Genomic DNA, 5,993 nt, shown 5'->3' on the forward strand with positions numbered 1-5,993 from the left:
GTTTCTGTAAGGGTCGCAGTTCAAACCTAACCTAACCCACTTTTCTAGTAGCATTCCTTTTCTGTAAGGGTCGCAGTGTTAACCTAGCCCACTTAACTGATAGCAGTACAAACCTAACCTAACATACTTTTCTAGTAGCATTTCAGTATGCCTACCTAAGTTATGCGGTGCGGGGTACGGGGGTTGAGCGGGAGGGGCTAGTAATTTTGGCATCATTTTACTTTATTTGGTAATATGTATAAATTTTTTGGTATCATAGTGGTTTATTTAGGTGAAAATATCGCATTTATTTGGTATTCAAGATTTGGTGATCATTAATGATTTTTGGTAATCATTCAATATATTTGGTATTCGAATACAATTTGAAGTGCAGTCGTAATTAAAATGGTGGTACATTTGTAATTTTAGGCCTTATTTTTTTGGTGTTCAGTAATATTTTTTGGTAAGCATGATTTTTTTATTTAGGGTACCAAAGTATTTTTTGGTGGTCATTATATTTGTAGCCGTAAACAAACCACACCACAGTTTATTTAAAAATGCAATTTTAATCGATTTTTTATTAATTTTAATTTTAAACCACAAACATTCCAAATTTAAGTTTAGAGTCTTTAATCACGGCATAGGCGAAATGGTAGCACAACCCCAGGGTCAAAATACTGCCAACCATTCTACAGAACCAAAAGCAGCCTGGTTCGTAGCATACCGGTCTTTCCCGGTGTTCTGATCCGACTCGTCCGACTTGTATTCTGGTGACAAAAATAAGGTTTTTGGCAAAAATTTCATTTTTGGTACAAGCTTTTATCGCTGACTGTACTTTTCTTACGACAGACAACTAATACTCATCGAGACAATTCTAAAAACCTCTAAGTAAGACAATTAGGTTACGTTATTTCATCACAGAGTTCCTATGGCTTGAATTTTGACAACCCTAAATTGCCGAAACGGACAGTGCCATATATTAGAAAGGGATAGCATGATTCGACCCTGAACCGCTGTCATACTTCGGGTTTGTAGGAAGTGTCCTTTCTGTACGGTAGTACTATTATTCCATCTGTGGCAGAAGAATGAAATTTTAAAATTTCCGACCGCACCACCTGTTAGATGGATACCAGGTTCCCAGCTCAATGCAGTCAAGCAAAAATAAGTACTCGCAGTCGGATTAAGAATATTAATTTGGTAGTTTAACAGTGTTTAGGAATTTCACTCCTCTTTACCTTTTAATGAATTTGTGTAACTATCAAGAACAAACTCATATTGACTATGTACAGTGGCGTTCAAAACTACATGGATTGAAACATGTCCGTGCACTTTTTAGGGTTCCGTACCTGAAAAGGAAAAAACGGAACCCTTATAGGATCACTCGTGCGTCTGTCTGTCTGTCTGTCTGTCTGTCTGTCTGTCTGTCCGTCTGTCACAGCCGATTTTCTCCGGAACTACTGGACCAATCATGTTGAAATATGGTACACATATGTAAGTTTGTGACCCAAATACGGACATGTAACGTAAACAAATGAATTTTAAACATGGTGGCCACTTTTGGGGGGTAAATGAAAAAATGAAAAAAAAAATTTTTCTAACTATATCATGTTACATATCAAATGAAAGAGCTTATTGTAAGGATCTCAAATATATTTTTTTTATAAATTTTCCAATAAACAGTTTAGAAGTTATTCAAGAAAATAGGCAAAAAATGACCATCCCCCCCCCCCCTTATCTCCGAAACTACTAGGTCTAAAATTTTGAAAAAAAATACATAAAATAGGTCTATACCTGTAGATGACAGGAAAACCTATTAGAAATGTACAGTCAAGCGTGAATCGGACTTAATTACAGTTTTTAATCCGACCCCTACGGATTTTTTAACGAAATTTCACTCACGTTTGACATAAAAAATATATTGTTAACAGTGCCGGATTACTTAGAGTAGTAGTTTTCTTAGAGTAATTAGTGATAATTTTCTGATAAGATAATCATTTTAAATATTTAACGGTCTTACCTACTTACGAGTAATTGTAAGGTCAAATTAAAAATAATGTTTAAAATAATGTTAAATTGAGAGCTAGCTTAAAGTTTTTTGTACTCGTCGACTTTAATGGTTGAATTAATAAAGACTTTGTAACCAATAAGCAAAACAAGCACGTGCTTAGGGCACCATGTTCAGGGGGGGGCAACAAAATGCCAGGTTGAAAAAGGTGAACAAATTTTAAAATAAGGGACAGACACATCGTTTTCACCACACGATTTTTTTTAGCTGTCCAAAAGCTAATTTGCAAAAATAATGGCGCGTAATTCTTTGGGAAACAATCGGTAGGAGTAGAAGAGTCGTGATTACGTGATTCGATTTCAACCCACTCTTTTGCGGTTCGGCGTTAGGTCTTATGCGAGGCCAAGCCTTACGGCAAAGTTGATCTTCTGCCTTAATTACACTTGGGCGTGGATCCAAATCCAAGCTTTTCTCTTTCGCAGCTGGGCCTACTGCCTTTCTCACACTTCTTGCATATTTTATGCATGAAAACAACCTCGCTGAGACCCTTAAATATCGAGCCCTATGCGAAGCTAGGCTGATAGAAAACTGTCCCATCTCTTCTCTGTATGAAATCCTGGATTCGCGCCTGGTTGGGACTAAAAGTAAAATTGCGTTTTTATATCGAAAAATTTTCGCGCTCGCTTCGCTCGCATTTTCAATAACTTTATAAGGTATGATAAAGGTGACATTTGGGTGGCGACTGTAGCAACATTACTCTGTTGCAACGTTACTGCTGCAGTACTGTCAACTTCCGTGATAAAATGATGTGACTGATTTCCATACTAAAAGTAAAAATGTACAACTGTCTATCATATTGCGTTTTTATATCGAAAAATTTTCCGCGCTCGCTTCGCTCGCGTTACTATTACTTTCTAAGCTATGATAAAGGTGACATTCGGGTGGCGACTGCAACAGCATTAGGTACTCTGTTGCAACATTACTGCTGCGGCACTGTCAATTTTCGTGATAAAATGATGTGACTGATTTCCATTCTCAGCTGTAATGCGGCAATGAACTTCTCTCAATTTACCAAAAAAATCAATGTAATCTTGATGACCCTAGGGAGAGGGGCACCTAGAAATGCTTAGGGCATCAAAATATCTTAATCCGGCACTGATTGTTAAAAATTGTGTAATATACGGAACCCTTGGAACGCGAGTCCGACTCGCACTTGGCCGGTTTTTTTTACCAGTGTACCTATGTACCTATTATTTGTTAGACATCGCGAAAATATAAATATTACTGTCTTATAGAAGTGATAGACTCCGAAGCACCCATTGGGCGCGGTGTCCGGTGAGTCGAGGTGCCTGTTGACCTACCGCGAAAAACGAATATCTATATTTTAATTGAATATGCAAGTACGATAGAAAGGCAGTTAACGAAATTTCGATGTTCGTTTATCACGTTAAGCCTTAAACCCTCTCTGAAATGGAAGTACGTACAAACCTGGGCTATAACCGCGAAAATCGAAGTTCGCAAATTGCGGGGATTTTTCTCTGTCACTCTAATTAAGCCTTCGTTGGAGTAAAAGAGAAAGATCCCCGCAATTTGCGAATTTCGGTTTTCGCGGTAGCCTCTCTGGGTTGGTTTATTCGCACGTCACGTGCCGCGCCATACTTTAAGATTATTAGATTATTATTGCATTTTTGATCGTATTTGCGCGCATTTTTTAAATTAACCTCGGTCTAAATATTAATTCCCATCTACATACTAGTAACTTGTTGGTAGCCCGTTTAAAACTAAGCCAGCAATTACCTGTTTCCTCGTTTAAGACGAAACAAGAGCTGAGTTTTAAATATTTTAGGTAAATATACCCGTCTCGCTACCGGAAGCGGCTCCTAAAACTAGTGCGATAAGGACAAGGCGAAAAATCCTGCGTAAAAATCTCAAAAATCGAGGTTTCGTACTCGACTGTTTCCTCCTCCAAAACTTAACCAATCCTAACCAAACTTGGAAATCTAAATGATTATGAAATTATCTGTGTCGGACCGTTTTGCTTTTTTGGCTAATTGATATCAGGCCGCGTAGCCAAGATGCCGATCGCTTACGCTCCGTAGCGATCAAAACGCAACTGTCACTGTCGCACTAATGTGGAAGTGTGATAGAGAGACATAATGGTTTCGTTGTCGAAGCGATAGCGATTGTAACCTTGGCTAGGCCGGCATTTCTGAATACTACTTACGCCTCTCATTGCGGCATAGTCAATTAGGCCATTTTTGAAGGGCTCTAGCGCCTTAAAAAACAAAAATATCAAAAAAAGCAAAACGGTCCGACACAGACATTGATAATATTAATCTGTGTTGAAAAAATCATTGCTCTAGCATCAAAACCCACGGAAGAAACAGTCGAGTACGTTTGTATGGAGGAATGACCACTCCTGTTGGCTCTTAACGCATATTCAATAATCGGTAAAACTTACTTTACTTCCCTGTTTTCATGGTCCAGCATGGGACTCATTTCTTCAGGTGACGTATTATGTTAATTACGTATTACCCACGTGCCGTCAGCCAAGTATCTAAAATTACGTATTTGTTCTGTTACTATAGGTACATAGTATTTAGGGCTGATTTAGACGGCGCGGGAATCTCATGCGATTTGAGTTACATTGCGGACGTTAGATTACGTCCAATTAAAACCCGCAATGGTATGAAACTCGCATGCGAGTTCTCGCATCGTCTAAATCGGGCTTAAAAAACACAAACGAATGGACTTTTGTCTCTAAAGCCCCCTCCAGACTATGCGCGTGAATCGCGGGCGAAGCCGCGAACGCGAGTGTGGAGTCGATTTCGCTATCTACGAAAATCGACGCCACACTCGCGTTCGCGGCTTCGCGCCGCGATTCGCGCACGAGTGTGGAGGAGGCTTAAGGGACGGTACATTGGTACTGAGGGGCTACCGCCAAAACCGAAATTCGCAAATTGCGGAGATCTTTCTCTTTTACTCCAATGAAGGCGTAATTAGAGTGACAGAGAAAAATGCCCGCAATTTGCGAACTTCGATTTTAGCGGTTATAGCCCTGTATCGGCCTTTGGTAGCAAATATAAGAGTGCCAGAGAGCAATTGGCTTTAGGACGAATATGCAAATACGGTCAAACATCAAACATCGGCAAATTATTTACAATAATCAAACTAAGGGCTTCGTCAGATGAGATGACGCGCGAACTCGCATGCGATTTTAAATGGTACATTCAGATTTTTTGAGGTTACGTCAAAATCAGCCGACCAATTAAATACCGCAAAAAAATGAAACTCGCATGCGAGTTCTCGCACTGTCTAAATGAGCCATTTAGTGAGAGAGAAGGTAGACTCGAAGGTACCTACTGTATGTGTAGGTACTATTTAATACACAGACCACAGTAGCAAGAATGGGCGCGGCGCACCCAGTCCTACATAATATGATCATATGAGGATAGTAGGTATGGTAGTAACCTGTAGTAACAGAGTAAAACTTACTTCTTTGAGTAATCGTACATAGGGTTATACTTTAGGTAATTTAATCCAGCCATATAAAGGAACAAATTGAAAAACAATATAAATAATATAACAAATATTACAAACTCGATATACCAGATCGCGCTGGTAAAAATAGCATGTTGACCAGCCATTCCAGGCTCGGCTGAGATATCGTGTCATTTTTGACGGTTTTATTATCATCGAGAGATTTTTTTATATGCCAGCCTTTACCTATTGATAATTTCCGCATAATATTAAACTTTTTTATAATAAATACGAAACTTTAAGCCCGTCACAAACGGAGCGATAATATAGGTACGGCATCTTACGATATCTTTTACGTCATTTACGTACTATTTGACAGAATCCACACAGAAAGCTGTAATATATTTTGGTATTACGATATCTTATCGCAAGGCATATTGAGATGTTATAGGCGATATACCTCGGTATATTAAAGTAGGTATATTTCGTCTCTCTCACTATGTATTGCAATGTATGCTCGCGCAAACTG

The 5,993-nt window shown here is 38.9% G+C and overlaps 1 long non-coding RNA gene across 1 annotated transcript; it reads right to left on the reverse strand.

Annotated features, from left to right (window-relative positions):
• Positions 1-533: 533 nt before the first annotated feature.
• Positions 534-5,667, reverse strand: LOC134667706 (uncharacterized). The gene is made up of 3 exons (XR_010098676.1): positions 5,480-5,667; positions 4,446-4,541; positions 534-746 (listed from the first exon to the last, which is right to left on the reverse strand). It is a non-coding gene; the product is annotated as an uncharacterized LOC134667706 (long non-coding RNA).
• Positions 5,668-5,993: the final 326 nt, after the last annotated feature.

Source organism: Cydia fagiglandana, chromosome 9 (assembly GCF_963556715.1).
Source record: "Cydia fagiglandana chromosome 9, ilCydFagi1.1, whole genome shotgun sequence".
Taxonomy (NCBI): Eukaryota; Metazoa; Arthropoda; class Insecta; order Lepidoptera; family Tortricidae; genus Cydia; species Cydia fagiglandana.